At 39.1% G+C, this 27,500-nt stretch overlaps 1 protein-coding gene across 10 annotated transcripts in view; it reads right to left on the bottom strand.

Annotated features, from left to right (window-relative positions):
• Positions 1 to 27,500, bottom strand: part of LOC108441182 (nuclear factor 1 X-type-like) — a 167,801-nt gene that overhangs the window by 44,434 nt on the left and 95,867 nt on the right. The gene's annotated exons all lie outside the window — the stretch shown is intronic.

Here is a 27,500-nt window from a genome sequence, read left to right as displayed (position 1 = left end):
TTACTAAGGCGTGAACATGCATTATTTTAATTTATACGAGATCTCCAGGAGGAGGGCTGGTGATCATTTTCGTAGATGCTTTGGAGACACACAGACTGTCACTACTGTCATTTAGATTATTAAACACCTTCTTCATCTTCTTGTCAAAAACATGAAATAAATGTGTGTTCAAACCATGTCTTTACCATACGATGGTCGTATGAGGGGTATGTGATTTTGTATCCTAGTCCTAATTAGATCCTAATGTTTGGCCACGTCTTGGTAAAGTGTTATACAGGATGTCACCAGTGGGGCTCTCTAGGTTTCTGTGATGGGCTCACAAAGCGTCTCTGAGACGTATTAGACCCTGTTCACACCTGAGCTTAGCGCTGTCCACTCGAAGGGGAATTACAACAACTTTTCAAAATTTGTGCATAATTAAATGGTTAAGGTGTAACCAAAGTCATTCAGAGTGCTTTGATGTGAAATGCTCTGTTCCAGAGAAACTTAGGGAGTCATCACAGTATGTGATTGAGGGAGGGGAGAGAACTCTGAGAACTTAGCCTGGAGCTCTGAGCAGCTTCAGTTTGCAGCTATAAGGTCGGATCCCCCTTTTTAATTGTGGGATGATTGACACAGAGTTAAGGACAAGGGAGGAGATGGGGTGATGGTGGTTAGGGTTGCAAAAAATGAGGTAGAGATCAGAATTTATAGAGTACTAGACTGGAAGGAGGAGGGGTATCAGGTATGGTCCTCCCCAAAAATTTCAGTTATGCCACAACTCCATTTTAAATGATCTGGTTTTGAGAAACAAAGCCTGATGGACACACAGAGTTGACACATAAGTTCAGTGAAGTCTATTTTTGGTCTTCCACGTTTATCTTTTTCAAGTTAAGCATTCAATTTTTTTTTACAAAAAAAAAAACTTGCTCAATTGTCAAAACAATCAACCAACTGATTACTAATATAACTGCAAATGAAACTTTCCATAACACATACTATATGTTCCAATGTTTGCAGACATTCCTTTTAATTTGCAAATTCAGCTACTTTAAGGCGTGCATGCACAGCTTGTTTAACCCCTATAGAAAAGCATTTCTAATAGAATGGGGTGCTCTGGAGCAGCCAAACACAAGCCAAGCACAATGCCACCATGCCCAATGCCAAGCATCAGCTAGAGGCCTACAAAGTTTTCTGGAGTGATGGAGCTCCATCCAATATCTTTGGGATGAACTGGAATGATCCAGAACTAATCATCATTGCATAAATGAATGCAATTAAATCCTCACAGCAATGTTCCAACATCTAGTGTAAAGCCTTCTCAGAAGAGTAAAGGCTGTTACTGCAGCAAAGGGGAACAAACTCCCCTTTAAGACCCTTGATTTAGGAAGAAACACTAAATGAGCAGGTGTCTCCTCTCTGAGCATCTGTGGTAAGTGGGTGAAAAGGCAGTACTGCTTTTGGTCACTAGATGTCCCTTTGTGGCAAAGAGACGGATAAATGCTTCCACTCCGTGGACTTGGCTGTTTATAGGCTTAAGCTTCTAGTTAATATACCCACAAAAAGCAGCTTACAGGGCACATAACCCATTTCCACACACACCCCCAACCTTAAGTGAATGATTCAGTCAGAAGAGCTAATCTAGCTAACAACAAACGAAAACAAATGAAAACGTCATCCTGCTAATTCGCAACTATTAACTTCCACTCACTCTTAGCCACATTAGCATGTATGGTCAAGTTTTTCCTGTAACCAGCATCAATCCTTCGTTAACCATTCTCTGAACAACTCAAACATAACACAATAAACAACTTTCTCACTCAGTCTAGACCATTTCCAGCCATCTGTGGTGGATTTTCTACCTGACCTTTTTATGGTGGTTATGTGTTGGATCCACGTAGGTGGTGCTGATCCTGGAGGAGTAGGAAAAGGTGTTCTATGAAACCTGGCTCTGTAGAACAGAAGAATGTAGAGCTTTTCGCATTGTGCTATAGTATCATAGGTAGTGTGTTTCTGAATGGGCGGTGAAAGTTGAGTGTGTACCAAGGGTAACAATTTTTTTTTCGCATATTTTAACTAATAAAGGTAAAATTATATCTATATATTCACTTGTAGTAAAGAGACTGGTCTCATGACGAAGCACGACTGAACCTATCCGAGAGAGAGTCAGAAGGTCGGCCTCGATCTGCTCAGTCTGTCCGATCTTCGTCATTCAACTTGGATTTGTAGTAGGCTTAAATAAGCCATTCCCTTTACTACAAGGGATTTGATGTAATTATTTTTGATGGCAATTATCTTGCTGCATTGTTTAGATGGTCGTTTAATGAATAATGAGCCAGCGCGCAGCATTTCTGAAACATTATGTTCAGCAAAATGTAATGACAAACTTTAAAGAGTGAGTAATGTAGGTCTGATTTCATGAGGATTCATTCCAGCAAATGTCCAATGCAAAACCAACTTTACCATGCTACTTTTTTGTCAGTTAGCACATTTGATATAATATCTGGACTTTGTTTACATTTTTTATTCATTTTGCAGGACTGGAAACAATAGAACACTCAAGGTCGCGTGTAATCATTAAACACATCACAGCTGTGACGATCGCCTGTACTTGACTTTGGCATGAGATCATGAGATCAAATCACAGCCATTATGTTATGTGAGGTAGGGAGTGTGTCACCTCACATAACATAATGGCTGTGATTTGGTCTCATGATCTCATGCCAAAGTCAAGTACAGGAGATCTAGGGATCTACTTCTTAAATACATTAGATTCAATTAGATTAGATTAGATTAGATTACATTACATTAGATTAGATTAGATTAAATATAATTATGCAAAAACATGCTTTTCCAAACTGCTGTTAACACAAAATCACTGGACAGATCAATGTGTTTGGAGGAGAATGCTATCTAGCAATAGAAAAGTCAGGGTGTGTATAAAAAGACAGATTAGGGGGTTTTACTTAACCTTAAATTAGCCAGTCAGTTCATCAAGAACATGTCGCTGCTGTTGGACCAATATCCTGAATCTCCATTTTTGTCGTTTTTTAGTTTTTGGCATAATTTGAAAATGCCTGTTGTCCATTTCAGTGGTCAAAAGACAAGAATGGACAAAAAGAAAAGAAAAGTACATTTTTTCCTTCCTTCTCCTTTGTTACCATTTTAGAGATACAAGGTTTTGGTCTGACAGCAGTGATATTTTTATTTACAACGCCAGCAGAAGTTACTTGAGGGAGAGGAAAAGAGAAAAGGGAAAAAAGAGAGAAAGAAAATAACAAAAAGGCAACAATGGCATGATAAACAATAACACTGCAAAACAATAAATACTGTTAGAGGTCACTGCAGATGCAAGACATTATTGACTGTAGTGTGTGTGTGTGTGTGTGCGTATGTGCTTGACTCTCTCTGAGCATGTGTGTGTGTGCGTGCGTGTGTGTGTGTGTGTGTGTGTGTGTGTGTCCTCAGATCACCCCATGGCTCAGGCAGGATGTGACTGTTAAGGGCAGCACAATAGTTCAGTGTGTTTCACACAGCAGGAAAGCAGCACGTTACACAGGTGCACGCACCCACGCTCACGGATTACACACTAGTTGACTTATGGTAGACAAATCAATATGAAGTTAGTTTAAACATGCCAAACACAAACAACGTCTGTGTTTTGGATTTGGAAATCCTTTTTTTTTTTTCTATGAAAGTCTGCGCTTGGAGACACAAGTTAATAAAAAAAGTGGAATGCCTGAAAACAAGGAGCTTTGGCTCTTTTCTCGCAACAGCAGCAATTCTCAGCATATGTTGTCAGCCAAGTGGTGTTTTATGGCAGTGTGATCACACACAGTGCTCCAAGTTTGTGGATAGTTGCCTGGCAGCACTGAACTGTATGTGTGTGCGTGTCCTGTGTCTGTAGCATCTTCAGATGGATTATCACAGCGTTGCACTGAAGTTTATGTCTGGGTTATATTTGGTTATGATAAAATTATCTCAACATTGTGCACATACAAATCCATGTAACCCTAAATTTTCTGCAGTGTTACTCCAGTGTTGTGTCTGGGATATTGTAGGTTATTGTACTCAAACATGTCTGGGTTATTGTAAATTATTACAGTATTATTTGAACATTGTTTCTAGACTATTGTAGATCACAGTTACATTACTTAAACATCATATCTAGGTAACTTAAGGTTACTGCAAAATTACTTGAACAGTGTATCTGGGTGACTATCTTACTGTAACATTACTTGCACACTATATTTGGGTTACTGTATATTGCTTAGAAATACTTGAACATTGCACCTGGGTTATCATAGATTACTGTAAAATAACTCAAATACTATGTCTGTGTTACTGTAAATTACTGTAACAACATACAAAGGTATCTGGGTTATTGTATATTACTGTAAATGTATTTGCATGTTGCATTTGGGTTCTTGTATTGCTGAAAAATGACTTAAAGGTTTTGCCTGGGTTACAGTATTTTACTATATAATTACTCAAATGTTATACCTGGGTTATTGTATATAACTGTGGAATTACTTGAACATTTTATCTGGGTTGTTTTATATTACTGTAAAATTACTCAATAGTTTTTATAGTATAATACTATTTTTATAGTAGTACTAGTATCTGTTTTTGTAAAACTACTCAAATGTTGTATCTGGGTTGTTGTATATTACTGTAACATTACTCAAAAGATGTATCTGGGTTACTTTAGATGACCCTAACATTGTATTTGGGTTAATGTAGATTATTGTAACATTACTTGAATGTTGTATCTGCACTATTGTAGATCACTGTAAAATGACTGAAATGTATCTCGATCTGTAGGTTACTGTAACATTGCACTAATGTTATGTCTGCATTACTGCAGGTTATTTTAACTCAAGCCAAAATTTGTATCTGGGTTATCGAAGGTTCTTGTATCAGCACCCCAACACAGTGTCTGGGTTACTGTAGATTACTGTGATATTACATGAGCATTGTATCTGGGCTACTGTGGGTTATATTAGATCATTGCTCTTCACACCTGTCCTCAGGGCCCCCCGCATGGTCCACCTAATTCTGGGGGGTGGGGTTGGCAGAGGACCAGTTTGAAGACCACTGTTGTACCTTATTGTAAGATTACCCCTGATGATATGTCTGCTTTAATCGTTGTTGTAATGTTACCCTAATGTTGTGTGAATAGTCCAGTTTTATGACTGCAGCTGGGGAGCTACTCGACCAGTCATATGACTGAGAAAAAACAGAGAGTGAAATATATATATAGTATATATATATAGAGAGAGAGAGAGAGAGAAGGACAACAGAGGGAGTCTGGGAATTAGAGTCATTGCCAAATGAAGACAAAAAATAAGGAAGGGGAAGAATAAAATATGTAAAGAACAGTTCACATAGTCACCCGGCAATCTCTGTTTCACACCCAGACACACTGACCCCAGCTTCCGAAGAGGCAACAAAGACACAGGGCTGAAACCAAGCTTGATATCAACAACAATAACTGTGACAGCCAGTAACAGACAGGCATGCCATTCTAAAGCCCGCCCACTCAGAGCGATTCCTTCCTGTTCAGTGGGCTTGTGCCCACATTTGAGTGGGCATGCCATTGTAGAAAGGGTTTTGTGTGTGTGTGTGTAGGAGACCAAATTTTAAGGAAGAGAGAAAATGAGAAAAAAAAAACAGAGAAAGAGAAAAAGAAAGTGTGGGGAAAATACAGTAACACAGAGAAAGAGGAGAGAGAATATGAGAGAGTGAAAGAGAGAGGTGAGAGAAAAGTAAGAGAGAGGAAAAAAGAAGTGAGAGAAAAGGAAAGAGATACAAAAGTGAGAGAAACAGTGAGAGAGGGAAAGATGCAGAGAGAAAAGGGAGAGACAGATAAAGACAAAGAGAAAGGTGAGACAGAGAAGAGAGAAAAAGGAAAGAGAGATAAAAGTGAGAAAATAGTGAGATCGAAGCAAGAGAGAAAGAGACAGAACAATACAGAGAGAGAGAAGAGAGAGTGTGAGAGAAAGAGAGACTGACAGATAAAGAGAATGTATGAGTATGCTCTCTTCTCTTGCTCCTTACTAAACAAACTCAAACCCGATGCGAGTCTGTCGCTGTACGTGAAAACCCGTCCCAAACACGGCCCAAAGCCTGATACTTTTCAGCCCATATTTGGCTCGGGTCGGGTAGCAGACCTATAATGCACACACACATGCAAGTACATTGAAAGGGTCTTTGTGTATTGTGTGTGTGTGAAGCAGTCAGACAGTACGCGATATTGGATGAGGTCAAAAGTGCATCTGCAAGCCTGTGTGTGTGAGTGTGTGTGTGTGCGCCTGATGGAACATGGGTCAATCGAGGGCAAAGACGGGGTAAACAAGGCAGCTGGTTAGGAAAGAAACTCACACACACACACACACACACACACACACACACACACACACACACACACACACATACAAATGGGTCAGTTCACACTACAGTGTCTCAACAGCTAATCAGTTAGTGTGTGTGCATAGAGACGGGTTTACATTTATACATTCTGCAAATCTAAGGCAAATTTCTTAAAAGTCAGTGAAGGAAAATGTAAATGAACCCCCTTAAATGACACATTTATAACTTAAGAATAGCCCAACCACATGAACACATGATGGCACCTATTTGATAGTGTAACAAACTAACTTTTAGAACAAGAAAACACATAAATAGGAATATGAGTCACACGTCAGACACTTTTTATCACTACTCTTACTAAACAAAACAAAACAATGAGATTATGGAGACAGGGCAGGGGCAGACAGGGTTGTCTGAAAGGGGGATTCTACCCTTCCAAGGAGAGCAAGATCATCGATGCCCGCTCTGCTATGGACTTCTGGCCATTCTTGTGCATATTTACACAGTGATAGGAAACGCCGTAGCACACCAAAAGCAACGGTTCATCATCATGTTTACATGCACTTGAGTAATCAGATAAAGGAAAATGCTGAGTCAGGCAGCAAACGGATTTCTGCTTTGCAACTTTTTGGTTCAGCATTGCTCCGCAGGTGTTTTATTACCATCTCGTAGGTGCTGCGTCAAGTGTTGATTGATGTTCTTGCAAATGAAAGAAATCAGAGTAACAGTACACAGGCTCTGACAAACTTGATTACTGAGCTAAAATCCAGCTCTCTTCATCAGATGCCTTAATAGGACTTCTAGGCCTTAATCCAATCTAAGAAATAAGAGTATGCTATTTACACCACCACTTGAATAATCGAATAACAGCAGACATCCGATTAAAACTGGATTATTAAGTGCATGTAAATGTACCTGATGATGTGTACTAATTTGATGGACTATTTAGTATACTATGTGTTTTGAGATGAAGTCATTGATATTTTCATCTGCCTCTGTTTTTGTTATCGACAGACAGAGTGTGAAAACTTGACTTCCTGTCCTGCTATGTCATCTCCACCTCTTTTCCACCTCACGCAAACATAAATCCTTTTTGTGATATTTTGCCATTTATTTGAATTTTTGTCCAGGATTTTATGCACATTTTCAAATTCACATAAAAGCTGTGGATAGAAAAAGCTTGTTTGTGTGTGTGTGTGTGTGTGTGTGTGTGTGTGTTTCTTATAGCACCGTTACACTAATCAGATTTCTGAATACAGCACCAAGACAGCAGCACCATCACCACATGCCACTGACGAACATCTAGATAAGTAAACAGCAGCTTAAACAAACAGACAAACAAACCCACCCACAGACATTAACGAACAGTTAAACCACTTAGGAAGTACAGAATACAGGTCAAAGTCGAGTGACCGCAGCTGAACGCTGACCTCACATACCCTCTCTGTGTGTGTGTGTGTGTGTGTTTGCTGCTGACCGATAAGATATTAAGAGGGTGTGTGTAGGTGTGTGTGTGTGTTTGTATCCATGTGAGCAACTGTGTGAGAGGGTGTGTATATTTCTAGCTGATAGGACGTCGCATGTCTGTTACTGCTCAATAGTTTGGAAACTCTTGTCATGTCATTTTTTTTTTACTGAATGTTGTTTTATATTAAATATTATTTAAAATGCTAGATCATTTTATATTACAGGAATATAATATTATAGGAATTAGTTATTTTATATTATTTTATATTATAAACTATATTGATATATACAATGTAGATTTAGAATATTAGAATATTACAAGCAACCCACCAGAAATACTTCTACTCAATACTAAAGGTATTTTGGGAATAACCTGAAGACATTAATGATCATTTTCTATTTACAATATTTGTCGCATGTTCTGTGCCCGGATTTGATCACCACTTCTGAAAGGCGTTCTGGATATTTATTTTTATTATGACTTCATCCTCTGCACTTTAGTTTCAAATTGCATGACTTTTGCTAACACTGGAAGCGGTGAGTGAGTTATTAAAACATTTAAGTAAATACAATTTCTTATTAAAAAATGTACGTACAAAACATTTATGTGTGTATACCCTCCACTACATCCCTGATTAATACAATTTTATACATTTTTCTGCAAGCAAATTGGTTTTAAGTTATTGAAATCACAGATTTCGCCTGGTATATCAGCAAGCAGGAAGATGAATATACTCCTATAGGCTCCTGACTGTTTGCCACACCTAGACTGTTCACCATGGTAACAGTGCAGGTCAGCCAAGAGTCTAAGAGCCCTGTAATCCTTAGCAGGAGTTCCTCCACAACACTCACACGCACCATCCTGCCCAGCTACAGAGAGCCTGTCTGGGCAGAGAGGAACAGGAGAGACCCTGGCTTCAGCTAAGGCCTCCACATTTAAATAGGCTTTTACTGAATTATATATATATATATTTATATGGATGGATATATATTAGATATCCATCCATTTTCCAAGCCGCTTCTCCCTCAGGGTCGCGGGGGGGGGGTGGGGGGGGGGGGGGGGGTCTGGTGCTGGAGCCTATCCCAGCGGTCATCGGGCAGAAGGCAGGATACACCCTGGACAGGTCGCCAGTCCATCACAGAATTTATAAGAGTAAATAGTATATTTGTTTGTCATCGACCGGATTCTGACTTAGGTAAACGTTTCTCGCCTGGTAGAGCAACAGGGAGCACAAAATGGTTAACTACTGAATTAGACGAAATGTAAAAAATAGAGTTTTTAAATTTATACACAGCTTTCTATTTAACTTTCACTGTTTTTCATGGCTTATTTTTTGCTGTGGGACGTACAGAAAGAAATCTGTGTGGGGCTATCCTCTAAACACCGTGCCGCTTCAGTGCAGCGTCTGGGATGCTGACAAGTTAACATGGGTACTGAAACGAAAAGCATGACTTTCAGTGTCGCTCACGCCACACAGACACTGGTTAGGATATTGGAGGGGAAAAATAATGAATATCATCTAATCCTCCAACAAATATAATGTGAAACAGCTTTCACAAAACAAATGTGTGATATAATGTTGTTAGAAGTGGTTAAGTGTTTCCTAGTTTCAGCATGATGGCCTACTCTTAGACGATCATCTTCAGTGAAGTGCTTCAATTTAAAATAGCTCATTTTAAAGTCTAAGAGTCGTTAAAGAAGAAATATCAGTATCAGCCGATAATCAACCAAGGGTTTCTTATGCCACCTCTTAACAAAACTAATTTATTTAGATGACAGCAAATGGGATTTTTGGGTTATTTTTAGATGTAAAAATGCTGGTGCATAATTTCAGTAAATAGTTTGTCCATAAAGTGAAATCACATTAAGTCTGATCGTACAAAAAGAAGTGAATCAAATTAAGTGGAAATCTGACGTGACTGTGACATGTCAAATTTCTAAGGAATTACACTTTAAATGGAACCAAACCGAATTAAATCACACCAAATCGCTGCAAGGTCAGAGATTTACTCCCCTATTCATTAAAACTATTTGGATAAATGGGAACACATAAAACATAATGATAACAATAGTCAACCTGTCAAACACAATCAAGCCGACAATGTACAGAAGATGCAATGTGGTCAAATTCAACAAAGCTTTCCAGAAGTGCTGCTCTAGCTTCAGTTTCTGTCACCACCTCATTAAATGCAGTTGTATGAAGATAAAGGAGCTGATCCTAGAACAGAACTTCTACTCTGAGAGAAATCTGATGCCACACAGAGACTATGGGCTACACTGTCTATTAGGCCAAAAGACCAGGAGGGGGAAATATCAGGACACTACTGTTCTCCATCGAAAGACAGGGAATATGGGTGGTGGGGGGGGTGGTGGGGAGGCTAGAGAGAGAGAGACAGACACAGAAAGAGACAGAGAGAGAGAAAGAGAGAGAGAAAGAAAGAGTGAGAAAGGGAGTGAAAGAGAGAGAGAGAGAGAGAGAGAGAGAGAGAGAGAGAGAGTCAGGCATGAAAGCTCCTTTGGTGGAACTCCAAGCGACTGCATCTGTTTGGCAGCAATTCAGAAAAATCTACTGTTACACACACACACACACACACACACACACACACACACACACACACACACACACGCACACACGCACACACACACGCACAGCTCAGAGAGGGCTAGTGTTTCAGCGCTTGCCTCAGGGACTGCTATTCCAGGCTAGAGTTTATGAAAAACAGCTTTATGTGGAAAAAAACGAGAGACGTGGAGAGTGAGCGAGTGACAGAGAGAGAGAGAGAGAGAGAGAGAGAGAGAGAGAGAGAGAGAGAGAGAGAGGGAGGGTGTAAATATATGTACATAAAGGTAAAGGAGAGCAGTATTTACAGAAAGATATGCAGAGCATACAAAATGGCTGAATGAGTAAAGACTGAAAGTCCACCTGACCTTTCCTCACCTCTCAAACCACCAAACGTCAAACACAAGACGAGTCTCATCATTTACAGAGCATCTCAAACAGTGAATGAGAAGAGAAGATGAAAGTGAAGAAGAGAGAAGAGAAGATGAAACAAGAGAAAAGAAGAGAAGAGACGATGAAAGTAGAGAAGAGAAGAGAAAAGAAGAGATGATGAAAGTAGAGAAGAGAAGAAAGGATGAAAGTAAAGAAGAGAAGATGAAAGTAGAGAAGAGAGGAGAAGAGAAGATGCAAGTAGAGAAGAGAAGAAAGGATGAAAGTAAAGACGAGAAAAGAAGAGAGGATGAAAGTAAAGAGAAGAAAAGAAGACAAAAGAAGAGAAAAAAAGATGAAAGTAGGCAAGAAAAGAGAAGAGAAGATGAAAGTAAAGAGAAGAAAAAAGAGAAGATGAAAGAAGAGAAAAAAAGAAAAGATGGAAGAAGAGAAAAAAGAGAAGATGGAAGTAAAGAAGAGAAGAGAAGATGAAAGTAAAAAAGAAAAGAATAGAAGATGAATGTAAAGAGAAGAAAAAAGATGAAAGAAAAGAAAAGAAGATGAAAGTAGAGAAGAGAAGAGAAGGTGAAAGTAGAGAAGAGAAGATGAAAGTAGAGAAGAGAAGAAAAGAGAAGAGAGGATGAGTATATAGAAGAGAACAGAAAATTAGAAGACAGGCAAAAATACAATAGATGAGAGGAGAGTAAGGAGAAGGGAAGAAAAGAAAAAAGGGTGAAGATGACAGCGAAGAAGAGGAGAGACAAGAAGATGAGAATATAGAAGAGAAGAGAAGCAGAAAATAATGTGTAGAAATATAAGTATGAAACATCTGCTCTAACCATAAGCAGGCCACAGTTCTTTCTACCCTCTCTCTCTCTCTCTCTCTCTCTCTCTCTCTCTCTCTCTCAGAGCACAGCTGGAGGGAAAGTTGTGTCCATCACTTGTCTCAAAAAGCAATGACCCTAAATGACTCGTCAATCCCCTGACTCACACACACTCACAACCCCCCAGGCCTGTGCACAGACATTTTGGCTCAAGGGGAAACAGAAATGCAACCTAAATATTAATTGCACTTAATTTCACTCCCACCACACTGCAACCACTCTTATCAACGGAGACATAATCATGATTCAGGAGGAAGCGAAGTCTAGAGAGTTTTCCTATGGAAGCCAAAAATGTTAATGCTACTGAACTTGCACTCCAGTGTAACAGGCTGTAGCGTCACCCATTAATCATTCGAAACAAGAGAACTGTAATAACAAAAACGTGGTTTACTATGTTAATACTGCCGTTGGTCTGGCTGTCGTGCAAAGCAATCACAATACAGAACAAGATAAACACCGGTGTTGCATCGGTGAGATTTCCAGCACTGTGGAGATGTGTGCAGGTCTCCTGAGTATAGGGCTGACAGGTTAATCACTGTAACACTGAAAGTGCAAATTTATCACTATTTTCATATCACACGAGCTGCTGATTTTAACCTAATTTAACCAAATTCATCCTAAAAACGCAGAGCTTGTAGACGAGTTAGACCAGGGGTCAGAAGCATCACCATAGCAACGCAGATAACAATCTCGCCCCGCTAGTTTGCCAACAAATGGCAAAGAAAAAGATTTAAGATGAACGTCCGATAATTTAGAGATGAACTGACTTATCTGTGTTTATAATCACTCCTCAAGTTGCTTCTCATTCACCTCTTATTTGAATTTTCCCCTTCCACCGTAAATGGTGCAGCAGTTTATTCAGGCACATCAGGCGCTATTTAAGGTGGAATGGGAAAATTTGAACAAGAAGCTGGCAAATGAGAAGTGACTTCAGCCTCGTAAAAAGTCGAACACTGATGGACATTTTACAAGAAACTATTTATTCATTTCCTGCGAGAGATTTTAACTGATTTCTTATGGCAGACCTTACACCTACTATAGGGCCAGTGTACATTTTTAGTTATAACTTAAAGCTACGTTGGAACGATGTTATTTGGTGCAACCGGTTAAATTACAGTAGCTGGTAAACTTTCACATAGAGGCAGTTCATGTTCAAAATAGGCTACGATTGAGCTTACGTAGCCTAGCTGGGGCTGCAGTTATTTATGTTAGGCAACAATGACAAAACCAAACTGACACGAAAGTTTATTTATATTCTGTGACAGACAGTTTCATTAAATGGTTTATATCCTAGTAGCTGTTGCTACACAATTCAAAGGTGTCAAGTAGTTGCACATGAATTCAATGTTACAACACAACTCTCGCGTTACAGTTTACTCAAGTGACATATTTGAATTATGCAAATTATTGCTTTTGTTTAAGTTACAGGTGAAAAAGGTGAACTGATAAAGTAATGTATTGAATTTATTTCATTCAAATGTGTACATTACCTTTACATCACATCACATCAGCATAAGTAAGTAAGTACTGAAATATTGTGTTGATACATTCGATTTACATGGAACCGATGGACACATTTGAGTTCAATGCTTCTCAGCTAATCACACTGTGAGGTCACAACAGTCGACAGATTGATCAATTATAGAACTAACGGTCAGTTGCAGCCCTACAACATGGCAGGACGGAGCTGACACTGGATCATCTCTTTTAATCTGAGCTGCTTGCTACAGATTTGATAGAGCTTAAGCCTTGATTTCCAGGTCACTGTACTTACCATCAAAGGCCCTCGTCCTGTAGAGAAGCTGAGAGCATCTTTCAAACACAGCACTGTGATTTTATTCCAGTTATTTTAGCCAAGAAAACACAAGAGCAAGAATTTTTTTCTAACAAAATTTAGGCCTATTTCTGCTGAGTTCTAACAAGGTGAAACAACAGTGGTTATGTAATTATAACTGAAAGTTAGGAGATGTTTATTTAACATAGATTTTCCTAGCATGACCTGCCCATCTTTCTCTCTCCTTCTCTCTTTCTCTAACTCTCTCTCTCTCTCCCTTTCTGTCTGTGCCTACAGTTTAAAAAGACAGAAAGTAAATATACATTTTGATTTATCTGACTGTAATTATACACACACTCCCTAAACCACAGCTTCAGCCCACATGCACACGCCCCCCTAAGCAAGAGCTCCAACCATGGCCAGCCTCTGCAGCCACACAGGCTGAACCAAAGCAAATCACACGTCATACGACTGTAGATTCCTCTCTGTGAGGTAGATCCACTATCTTTCGTATGATTCTGTGCTAAACCTAAACTAGTCCTGCTGGGCCTGATGTGACTGGGAACAGCCATGAGAAGTGCTGGTCTAAATGTGGGTGGAATATTTACAATGTATGACATATTAGGGTGGGAACGAAGTGACTGTGAAACTTGTAAACGTTGCCAATGTCAATGTCAATGTGAAGGCAAAGCTAAAAGTAGAGGGCGATGGTGAGCTCGACACATTGCTGGAAGGACAACAAGCCTATCGTTAGCCCATGGATGTAACATAAATTAGTACGATCTGTTTGAAAAAGTAGGACCCAAAAAGTATGACCCTCTTTACCTTTATGATATCAACAGCTGCACTGTGTAAAAAAATACATTTTTCCTGAGCAAATGTTCCAGCAACATCACAATCTTCATTGCATTTCAGGGACCTTCTTATATTTATATCCTTTTTTTCTTTATTATTTTATTTTTCTACAATTAGTGTTTATTTTTATGATTCGTTTTTAGTGTTTAGTGTCTATTTAAAAATCACATATTTCCTGTTTACTGTCTACTTAATGTTATTGCTACACCATGGGGTCTGAGAGTAATGCAATTTCTATGCTCTGTATGTCCTGCACATATTGTAGTATTGACAATAAAGCTGACTTAAAGACTTAAAGTATAGTCATTGTATAGTATTGTACACTGTAGGAGTCACCTGTTCCATTCACAAAGTGAGCTAAACACACACACACACACACACACACACACACACACACACACACACACACACACACACACAGGCAAAAAAAACAAAACAAAAAAACAAAAACAAACAAACAAAAAAAACAAAAAAACTTTTTTGGACAAAATGCAACTTTTATTTGAAAAAAAAAAAAACTTTTCAAATCATTGCTGTCCAACGAAAATCATGTATATCCATTTTTGTTGATTTTTATTTTTCTACATCATTTCAACACAACAGCCGTCCTTTTATGCTGTGTGAATTCTATGATGAATGCACCAACAGAAATGCTCTAAAATCAGTTGTAATAAAAACCTCTTTAGATTAACTTTCATTTAAAGGAAAGAGTGTTTTTGCCTCCTCTTGTAAAGTTTCGGGGTCATCTGGTCCAAGCAAAGAGCTAAATACCCAGACACCCACACAAAAACGAGGAAAAAAGCAAAATGGACTCGCATAAAATGTATTTACAAAAGAAGACCTAAATGCTTGAGATACTACAAACACAAATCCTCTCACACACAGACACACACCCACAAAGTCACTCTTGGAAAGTGATCTGCTGTACGATTTGTAGCACACCAACTTCAAAGCCCGTATTCCCCAGTTATCGGCATCAGGGAATCAGTCATGCTCTATTGACTTGCAAGTACCCGTGACACATTTCCTGCTCATGCTGATTCCTCCCAGCCAATAGCAGCACACCCACAAAGGTCTACTCCCAATGGCAGAGAGGGAACAGGGAACACGCAGACCGCAACGCAAACTGGACAAGTGCTCTTAACGAGTGAAGAAACTTAGTGAACGCTTTGTGCTTAATGAGGGAGATTTCACACCTCTCATATTAAACCACGATGCACTGAATCTGCTTAAGTGTGTTCATGATGAAAAACAACATGCTACATCAACAAAATTCTGTCTTTTACATTTTCAAAGTAGCCCTGCACTGTGTAAGTGAACAGTGAGCCAAAAACTTTTCATTCATGGCATCTGTCAGACGCTCTTATCCAAAGCGACTTATTAATTTGATCATTTTTACACAGGAAGGCGAAGGCAGTGTTAGGAGTCTTGCCCAAGGACTCCTATTGGTATAGTTTAGGGTGCCTACCAAGGCAAGGGGTGCGTCCTCAAACATATGCTGTTGGGTTGCAAAGCCTATATCTCCCACTCAGCATGCATTGCAGTTAAATCTCACCACGCGACTGTGTGACACACAGCACATAGCAACAATCTCATAGAATTAGATAAAATGTGAAGCTGCTTCACTACCTGACTAATGACATCTGCTACTTTGCTGTATTCACTGTTTACCAACTGCACGTCACTTAATACTGCAACAACAGTGCCATGAACATTGTCCCGTTTGTACTGCAATGTTCCAGCTGTGGTGCTCCATCCTGAGCTATTCTGCAACCCCCCATTTTCGGACCACACCACACTGCAGACTAATCAAGAGGCACAGACATTAATAATATTCATATGGAACGTATATTAAACAGCCAGTTATCAGGGTAGATCAGGGGTGTCAAACTCAATCAAAAAAAGGGCCACGTTAAAAAAAGAAATCTCAGCAAATCTTACTTAAAAATTTTACTTAACCTTTTGCCATGAAGCGAACATTGTTTATTCAAAATATGCCAAAACTGCAACAGCAAAATAGGCATTGAATACTTATTCAAACATAATTCTACATAAAAAAGAAATTATTTTAGGTATTTTTTAAACTGCCTATTTGCTTGAACTACACACCAGGCATCTTTTCTCTTTGTCTAACTGCTGGTCCATAGTTTGCTGTTGAGGGTCTGAATGCACACTATGTTGCAGTGCACACTGGGGACTGTAGTGCATCTTAGGGTGAAATGAGCTAATAAGTATAGAAAATTAAAATAATTTCAGAGGCTGAAGAGGACCGTGTCACAGGCCTGACTTGTGTCTGACACATGGAGTCTAGATTTTGGATCAAGTAGGCTTATTGGCTCACGAGTGCTGATAAGGCTGACTACTAAGGTGCTGAAATTTGGAACTGAACGACACAGAATTTTGTGATACTCAGATCTGGTTTGTATCATGAAAGTGTGGAAATTTGGTAACACTTTTCTTGAAGGCTGTCTCCATAACAAATTCATAACATCTTACACAAAGACATCATAACATGTTCATAATTGTTTAAATCAACATTTATAAAGCATACATGTTTGCTTCATATAAATATGGACTACTATGCCACTTTACTGAGATAAATGTTCCAAAATAAAAGTCCTCATGTTTTACCTTGAAAATGTGTATGCCTCATTTCTGGACAGCCAAAATTAAAATGACCTCGCTTTATCCCTTTGGTCATTAAGTGATTTGACACCACAGGCATGTCTTACCTATACTTTCTTTTTAGTTATCTTAATTTATGCTTTTTCTTAAACATGTGCTGCTTTTCATGTAAATTTACGACATGGACAGTAAATTACTCTTAAATATTCTTGGGAACAATCATTCAGTTCTTCATATGAGACTGTGCCTTAGGGTGAAAGCACTTAATGACAAAAGGGGTAAAGCGAAGTCATTTCATTCTGGGTGTCCAGAAATGAGGTGTTTTACTGAAAATAATGTACTTTAAAAAAATAAATAAAATTATTGTGAAAAAATGAAATAGTATTCCATATTAATATCACGTAAAACGCATGCATGCTTTATGAATGGTAATTTAAACATTCATGAACATGTTATGAGGCGTTTATGTAAGATGTTGATGAATGTGTTATGCAGACAACCTTCAAGTGAAGTGTTAATGGAAATTCAATAAATAGCCTTAATCGCAACATTATGTTTTCACCATAACATCTACCGTTAACTCACGTGCACCACAGTGAACATGCTTTTACACATAAATCTTCCATTTACTCTTTCTCCATCTCTTGGTGTGCTTCTATTCTTCCTGGCTGTGTTTCTTTCAAATCAATGTCCTTTTCAGACTCTCTCTTTCTCTGTGTTTCTCTCCATCTGATTTCACTTATCTGTCTGAAGGCAGAGTGACGGACTAATAATCATCCTTTCCTGTAATTATCTCTTCTTCCTGTCCTTCCCTCTCTCTCTCTCTCTCTCTCTCTCTCTCTCTCACTGTTGGACGGTTTTATATACATTTCTAAATTCCTCCTCTCTCTGTGAGACTCTGCAGATGTCAGCCGGCACACACACCTACACAAAAATGCCACGGCTGCAACGGAGCGAAGGAGAGAGTCAAAAGATGAAGAGAAAAAAAGAAGTAGGGATCATTTCAGCCACTGGGCACGTGCTTGCGTACCTTGAGGCTGCTTAAGGAAAGCGAAAAGATAAAAGCGGGATCTGTAAAGCTACTAATACAAAAATAATAGCTGGTTAGCCAAAGGCTCCTTTAATATTCTGAAACAACAAGAAAGAAATCCAAAAAATGACTGATGCAGTTGGTCTACCACAGCAAGACTGTGCTGTCATATCAAACATCACCGAAAATGCCAGCTGTCCTTTACATTGTGTGAGCATTTCATGATGAATAGACTTGTTACATCTAACATCTTCTAATTAGTGAGTTCAGCTACTCTGAGATGGACCCATTGCTGACACAGGTGTTCGGCTGCACACAGAGAACGTGTACAAATGTCAATAGTAACGTTTGCTCTGGTGCAGCTGCAAGTCTAGTCACCGTGCCCAATGTCAAGTGTTAGCTACAGGGGTATAAAGTCTCACAACATTGGGCTGTAGAACAGTGCAACTGAATTTGGATGAGCAGGAGTGATCCAGAACTAATAATCCCACGTCAGTATCGGGGGGGTGAGGGGGGTGGGGGGGGGGGGGGGTTGAAAAGTGAGAAATCACTGAAAATTGGTTATTTTATATGTTCTTCACAGAAAATGAGCAAAGGCCTCTTTGTTCAAAAGGAATCTGATCTAATAAAAGTAATAAATCATATCATTTTTTCTTTTGGTAAACATTGAAAAAGGGTCCCACAGACCTGAACACCACACAAGGGTCAAACACTATATGTTCGGTTCTCAGAGTCTGAGACCTGAACAACTTACATATACGTTTTTTAGTAAATACCAAAAAAAATAGTTTTAATAGTAATAGTTATTGAGTAATAGGAACCTAATAGCTATTGAATAATAGCATCCTAAGATTGGTAAGTGAGAAATGTGCCTAGTGTTGAAGAGGTTAAATGCTGTTGTGAAGGACAGCTGGCCTGAATTTATAATCAACATTTCAACCCTGTGGTCATCCTTCAATTGCTTTCCCTGTTCGTAACTATGATGTTACGAGTGATCGTGTAAAAATATTTGGCGCATGTCTGACAGGGCCGTCCACGTGATTGACAGGTCGTTCATGAGATCCAGCTCAGAACCAAGGCATCCGTGCTCCCTTGGGAGCAGTTCTAGAACAGAGTGACCTGGAGTTCTGGAACCCAAAACCTACTGGGTTCTGGTTCTACAATCAGGTCCAGACCTAACAGGACTGCTGAGATTTCACTTAATGACATCTCTCTTTTCCACTTTATCTCTCTCTGTCCACTCTTTCTTTCTCTCCCCTTCTTCTCTCTTGCTCCCTATTCTATCCATTCTCTTTCTTTCCCTCTCCTTCCTGTCTCTCTGTCTATTGTACTTGTTTTGTCTTTGCTTCCTTCTTTCCGTTATCACTCTCCATTCTGTCTATTCGACTTCTTTCCACCTTTTTCTTTCTATTGTTTCTCCCCCAATCTGTCTTTCTCGCTGTCCATTCTGTGTATTCTTTCCTTCCACCTTTCTTCTCTTTGTCTCCCTTTGTCCATCCTGTCTATTCTACCTTACCTTCGATCTTTAACTCTCTCTATTCCCTACTTTTTCCCTCTATCTCTTTCTGTCTCTCTCTCTCTCTCTCTCTCTCTCTTTCTCTGAGGTTCACTGCTCCCTCGATTGGAGCAATGCAGTGCACTCTGGGATTGCTCAGGGCAGGAAGGCATATTTGGGTCAGGTGTGGGAGTGGAGGGGGAGCACTGAATAAAGTAATGCATGAAATCGATTTATATGTGTACATCATTTCCACACAATAAAAAAAAAAAAAGTTATATATTATATAGTTGCTGTCCAAAAACACATGTATCTCAATGTATGTTTCTACACCATTTCAACACCCCAGCTGTCCTTTATGTCATGCAAACATCTCATGATGAATGGACCAATAGAAATGCACTAAAATCACTTGTAATTTGGAGATACTTGTTTTTCTTTGGACAGGGACAGTATTTTGCCCATATCATGCACACCCAGATCTCTGATTTGTCCTTTCCTTTCTGAAGAAGGTCCTTGGCTATTAACAGAAGACGTTACAAAGGACGCAATCAATGAGTGTGATGTATGCTGTACCTCAGAAGAAGCAGAATGAAAAGAAGGATAAAGAGTGCTATGAACGTCTGCCATGCTCTGCTGAAGGAGAAAGCAGAAGGTAAGGAAGCTTCTGCAGCCTCAAAAGGATTTTCGCTTGACTGGCCTGAGATTATACAGACTGTTACACCTTACATCACTTAAGAAAGCCAAGGTAGGACAGACTGCCTTTTTGCATCAGGAATGAAAATGAAGACGTGCCAAATTCCTGAAATGTAGAATGTGCAGCCTCGGAAGTAATAACAGGCAATTGCTCCCACATTAAATCAAATATGCTGGAGATGGATTAAACAAATCCGTATGTTGGCTGGGGACATCAGGCAAAAATTTTAAAACAAATGTGTTTTTTTAACCAACTCAAAACTACTTTTTGAAAATAATTCTCACAAATTTTGACTCTATTTACATTCATTTGTGTTAATTTCTAATATTGTGTCACAATTGGCCCCTCCCAGACCTGTCATCGTGCATTTGTTTTGTTTCTTCCCGGTCCTGGCCCCTTGTTTCCAGACCTTGCCCCTGATTGTTACCACCTGTTATCCACCTGTCCCTCATTATCCCTGTTGTATTTAAGCTCCGTGTTTGTCCTGGTTTGTTTGTTGGTCTTTGTTTGAGGTGTTAATTGTCTGAAGTGTTTGGTTTTTGTCTTGTATTTTTTGTTTATTCTGTGTTGTTTATCATGTCTGTACCCCAATCTCTCCACGTTGGCTACCTGACCCTGGACCGTCTTGACCCTGAGTATGGATTTGCCCATAATAAATCTTGCTTGTCTTCGCACATGCGTCTGCCTCCTCATTGCTCCACAACGTTACATATTGTATAGAGCTTTATTGAGAAAAATACACTGCTGAGATAAGTGGCTTGCTTAGTTGCCTACAGTTGGCTTTGTTGCCTGGACCCTAGACGAATCTAAATTGCACATGAGTTGCACAATGTAAAGCATCCTGCAACTTTGTGAAACAAGTCTCATCAAAGTTTCATCAAAAAACGGCAGTAACGCATCACATGATTATGTCCAACAATGATTTTCAATGGATGAGAAAACAAAACAGAGGATAATTAACTAGACAGCTAAAAAAAGGTCCCCCCCAAGCTGACTTTACACAAGGTTAGCAGTTTTTCACCATGTCAGTTTCCTGAGACATGATAACAAACATGAGTTTCTTGAGGCTAGTTTCTGTAACCATCTGTGTGAACAGCTGCTTGTGCCACCGGTTATTCTTCTACGTTAGCCTGGTGATCAAGATTTAAGTAGCTAGATTCATTTTTAGCTCTTGACGTCCTCTAATATTACACAGAACTCAGATTCACAATAAATAAAAATTCAACCTTTACTTAGCCTCGGAAATTATGAAAATGATTTCAGGAATATTTACCGTGATTCCATGTGTTACTGTTATCTCCAAAATGGTAACTTTACAGGAGAAGGAAAAAACCTACTTTACTTTTAATGTAAGTGAATGGAAGCAGACATTTTTCATGTAATTTTGGGCCATTTCTTTTGGTCCATTCACCATGACGTTCACACACAATGTAGGTATTTTCAAATTATGTCAAAAACTGGAATACAGCAAAAATGCAGATACCAGGATTTGTTCTGACAGCAGTGATATATACACACACACACAAACAGGCAACCTCTTCACATCTTCATTCAAAGTTGACTGATTACATAAAAATGAGAGAGACAAGGTGCAAATTAGAGGAGAGGCAGTCTAAAAAGGAAGAGGAAAAAGGGAGGAACAAGACAGCTGCCTTTCTCAAGCAGCCGTCCTTGAGAACGGATGGCAATGAACAAACGAGTGTAGAGAGCAAGGTAAAGAAAGAGTGAAGGGAACAAAACTTCCACTTTGAGATAAGCGCAGGCTTTGAACTGTGCAGCAGCAGATAAGGCTGTTTTACAGTACTTGTCTGTATGGGGAAGTGTTTTCATTCTCCTCTTTCTCTTGTGTTTTTATGCCTTCATTTTCAAGGGAACGGTTTTGTTTTTTTTAAAACTGCCTCTCCTCTGTCACCTTGTCTTCAAGGTATACAACGGCTGCACTGTTTAGTACTGAGGTGAAAGAGAGGCTACAGAATGAACGGAGAGAGAGAGAGATTAAAGAAAATAAGAAGAGAAGAGAAGTACAAGGAGGAGGAGAGCAACTCTTGTTTATATTCAGCAGTCCAGAGAGATGCCTTCATCTGTTTTATAACATAATTTAGCCAGGTTTAATCTGGCAGCGGTTCAAAAAGAGCTGTGGGGGCTGGAGCACATTTTTCTCTCTAAGACAGAGAATACACAGACACACACACACACACACACACACACACACACACACACACACACACACACACAATTGTCATTGATCTTTAAAGAACCAATTTTGTGGAAAACTGATTTTTACTTGCTTTTTGAAGCTTACATATATACCACTACTACACATATATATCGACAACCTTGTAACTTTACAGGAGAACCAGATGTTTTTCCATATAATTTTCGGGTGATTTCTTTTGGTCCAATCATCATGAAATTTACATAAAATATAAAGGGCAACAGGCACTTTCGAATTATGTCAAAAACTGAAAAATGACCAAAACAGAGATATGAGGCTTTCTTCCAACAGCAGCGATATGTAAGCTGAGCAGCAAAAGTAGCCTGTTCTCAATTAACTGTTTTTGTGATGTCATGAAAACCTACACATTTACATACGTACATCTTTTCCACCTAAATCAGTTTAGCTCCACCTATTCAGGCTGACAAGCAATGTTTCAGCTCACATTACCTCCTGAATGACACACAATGCAGGGCAGCCCACCAGAACAGAGCTCATTTAATATATTAGTCTTAAAGGCACAGTAATAGCAAACAGCCTGTTTAGTTCTAAGGGATAAAGAGAGGTTGTGAACTGCTTGTGTAAAATTGAGCTACAACTATAAGCCACACAAAAGGTCACACAAAATGGACCTCAGGGGAAAACATAAATCACAAAAAACAGGATATGGGCCCTTTAAAACATATCGAACATGTGAGTGCGCATGTGTGTGAGAGTGTGTGTAGCAGCAGGCTGATAGGATTGTGCAGTCTAATGTAACTGTATCTAGGTTGTGGCATTTACTAATTGCAGGGCAGTCCATGGGTGCTTACTGGTCTAGCTGGTGTAAATGGATCGCTCCCTCTCTCTCTATCTGTCTCTTTGTCTCTCGCCCTCTTTCTCTCTCTCTGTTTTCAGGGCAGTAATAGAGCTACCATTGTTTGAGCCCAAAGGAAGCAGGAACTGTATCCTCAATGACCTGCCTCTGTGCATGTGTGTGTGTGTGTGTCTGTGTGTGTGTACGCAAGTGCGTATGTGTGTGTGTGTACGCAAGTGCGTATGTGTGTGTGTGCGCAAGTGTGTGCGTGTGTGTGTGTGTGAGTGTGTGTGTGTGTGTGTTTGTGTGTGTATGCTTGTGCAGATGACTCTCTATAATCGACTTCCTTTGGGCTCTTTGATGGCAGACACATGCATACACTCTCCATGTTACAGCATCCTGATCCTGTGTCCATGTGTGTGATTCTGTGTATGGACATGTGTGCTTTTGTCATTGGCTATTAGGGCTAGTCCTGATTGGATAATTGTCCACTGGGCATTTCAGTACAAGGGATATATCTCGCATCTCCAAAATGGTAACTTTACAGGAGAAGGAAAAATCCTACCTTACTTTAAAAGTAAGACAATGGAACCAGACATCCTTTCAGAGTAATTTTAGGCTATTTCTATTCATTATGAACTTCCCCCACAATGTAAAGGACAACAGGCATTTTCAAATTAAGCCAAAAATGGAAAAACAGCAAAAATGCAGATAGGTTTTGTTCTGACAGCAGTGATAAGTACTTGTAGAGTTTACATACAACAGACATGATGATTATATTAAATACAAATGACTGCGAAACAACAGGCATGTACTTTTTGTTTCACAGAACTTGTTAGGCCTTCTCTGAAACCCTAAAACCCTGCTGGGTTTTGTGCGTGTGGTCATGCTTGATTTGTGATATTGCTGAACAGTAATTTAATGTGAGTTATGCTTCTTAAGTCTGCGATAGAGACAGCGCTGACTAACACACACACAGTTGCAGACAATTTCTTTACTTTTAGAGAAAGTACTCTACAGTCCAACACAGTTTGGACACATCACTGGGGGGGCTCTGGAGTGGCTCAACTTTGTAGCCGTTGGCCCTATCATCAGCAGATCACAAGTTTGATATCGGGTGATGACACAGTCCAAAAGAAGATAACTGAATTTTTTTTTACAAAGCATCCTTTTGGTCAAGGTTTAGGCAGTTAAACCCAAATTTGTAAGAAAAGCAAAATAAAAATACACGTATTTCCAGTGTTGTTGAAATAAACGCTTCCCTCACAAAAAAAGTCACATCAATTTCACATGTGAAAGATGTATAAGTTGCTGTTGCCGGAACAAAACCTCATATCTCTGTTTTTGTTGTTGTTTTGTTGAAATGATTTTAAATGGTTTAAATAAAACCTTCTAACATATGTTTAAGTTATGAATCATGTTTCCTTTGGAATGTGTACGTTTTGTTATGATAGCAATCTGATACGTCCACCTCTTATTTCTCAGACTGGTGCGGTATTTAACTGCAGCTTGACTGTAGGGCAGAATAGAGTCATACAGAATTTCTGTCTTCGAAAAGTTCCCAAACCCCACTGCAAGAACCTGGCCGGACAAGAAAGAGACCGACAGAAGAAGAAGAAAAAAAGAAATAGGGAGAAAAAGAGTAATGGAGGGAGGAGACAGATCCACGGCAACCCTTTACCTGACATGCTCTCTGACTCTCTCTCTCTCTCTCTCTCTCTCTCTCTCTCTCTCTCTCTCTCTCTCCCTCCCTCTCTCTCTGTGGGTGTATATTTTTGTAGTCTGAAGGAGAAAAATGAAAGCATCTGTCTGATGCTGGTGCAGTAGCCAAACCACAGAATTCTCCCAGCACTCCCAAATCTCACACTCTTTCATTTCCCTTCATTTGTCATCACTGATACACACACATACACTGACAGTGAGAGAGAGAGAGAGAGAGAGAGAGAGAAAGAGAGAGAGACATTGAATTAAAGAGAAAGATTACTTCTATTTCTTTCAAAAACATCTTTCCTTGATAGTTTCTTTTTTTCTCTCTGTGCTAACAAGCACAATACATTTGTTGTTGATTGTTGTTGATTGTTGTTGATATACACTGATTGGTCACTTCATTAAGTACCCCTACCTTGTATTTCCACTGGTCAATTTTATCAGCTGCACTTACTATATAAGAACACTCTGTAGTTCTACAGTTACAGACTGTAGTCCATCTGCTTCTCTGCATACTTTGTTACCCCCTTTTACCCTGTTCTTCAGTGGTCAGGACCCCCACAGGACCACCACGAAGCAGGTATTAGTAGTGGATCATTTACAGCACTGCAGTGACACTGATGTGGTGGCGGTGTATTAGTGTGTGTTGCGCTGGTCTGAGTGGATCAGACACAGCAGTGCTGATGGACTTTTTAAACACCTACACTTCAGTGTCACTGCTGGACTGATGTGTTTTCAACCCTGACTTTGTGTGTGTGTTTGTTTATTTGTCTTCATGTAGTAAAATGTCTCATGTCTCAAGGTAGCAATATCATGAGAATATTTCATGTGAATCCAATATTGAGCATCAAAATGAATCGTGGGCTGAGTGTCTTACAGCCCTATTATCAGGCAATGTACAGTGAAAGTGTGAGACCATTTACTTGATTCAGTTGTGTACATTATTTCCACAGTTTTACATTTACTTTCTTTCAGCACTAATAGTGTATGTGTGTGTGTGTGTGTGTGTGTGTGTGTGTGTGTGTGTGTGCGTGCGTGCGTGCGTGCGTGCGTTAGTGTGGGTGTGCATGGTGAAGCTTTAGATCTAAAAGGTCTTTAGGTTCTTACAGGGAGATTTAGTTGCATAAGGGGTCCAAATCAACCCAAATCTCAATCAATCAGTGCTCAACCTAAATACTGGTCTAACTCAATTAGACAACACATACACACACACACACATACAAGGCTGTGGTGGAGCCATAATCATTTAGGCGGATTTTGGAGATAGAATGAAAGACTAACATTGGGCATGTTGGCGCGAGCACACACACACACACACACACACACACACATATACACACACACGTGCAGTTTGGGTTCTCCTCTGTTATCCCTCTCATCGCCTTGCCTCTGAAAGTATATGTGTGTTTTGGTAAGAGAAGCTGTGTTCAATTACTGCAACCACATATTTACAAACTCACACACGCGTGCATACACACACCCACCCACACACACACACACACACACACCCACACACACACACACACACACACACACACACACAGAGAGCCAAATGGCTCATCCTAATGCTCTTTAGGATTTTCCCATAGCAGATTAAGACTTGGTCTAAAACTGTTTGGCTCAAATGCTTTTTATTTCATTTGTTTTATATTTGAATTTTAAAAAAAAGTGTTTATTGTCCAAAACGAGGCTTAAAAAGAGACTTTTACACGCACGCTAAAGACCATGACTACTCAAATGTATGAATGTCCAAAACTGGACTACTACAGTATGTTTTAAATTTTTGTTAGTTTTTTATCTAGTTTTTGTTTTTTGGTTTTTAATTTCCACGTAGTATAGTATAGCATAGTATAGTATAGTATAGCATAGTATAGTATAGTATGGTATAGTATCAGTTCGTTTTATGGGTGCATTTTTAGTGTTATTAGTGTTTTTTATTCTCTGAAACTTTAGAATTTTACTTTAGTTTTTATTTAGTCTCAGTTTTGGTGAATACTCACGGGCACAGCTCCAAACCATACTCTGTTGTTTTCCTTTGATGAGTGTTGTTTTAGCAGAACTACAGTAAATTAGTACAAAAGTAGTCTTCAGCTTGGTTTGAAGCTTTACTGAAAAGTATCACCAGCTCCTGAGTATTTAAGGTTTGGCACAGAAGGAATCCAAGTCCATCTTTCATGCACTGAAAACACAAAAACATTTTTTTTCTGATTACTTTTTTTTTTCTATTTTTAACGATTTAACTTTTTATTCTTTTTGCGGTTGACATTACAGCTTTGATTTAGCTTTTTGTGTTTTTGAAAACTGTTGGCTTTGTTTTATTTTATGTAAACGTTTTTGTAAACAAGTGCATATTTTCACAGTTAGTATTAGTTTTAGAAATATTTTTCACAAATTTTATTAATCTTGGTCCAAACACATCTTTGTATTCATTTACTTCATCAAATACTGAATTGAGGAACAATTAGTTTGGAATAAAAATAAGTTTGTATTATTTTGTCATTTTTATTGACAATAAATAAATGATATTATTTCACAGCAGCCTCTGATGACCATTTTGCATTTCACTGTAACGGCCAAGGATGGCAGTGATTAAATGAGCCAAGATCGACACAAATCACATGTTTGATGTTTAGATATTTTGTTTCTTAAAAGACAATATTAGTTTTTAATCTAC

This window comes from Pygocentrus nattereri, chromosome 12 (assembly GCF_015220715.1).
Source record: "Pygocentrus nattereri isolate fPygNat1 chromosome 12, fPygNat1.pri, whole genome shotgun sequence".
Lineage (NCBI taxonomy): Eukaryota > Metazoa > Chordata > Actinopteri > Characiformes > Serrasalmidae > Pygocentrus > Pygocentrus nattereri.
The sequence above is the reverse complement of the archived record's forward strand: the minus strand, read 5'-3'. Positions and strand labels throughout refer to the sequence as shown.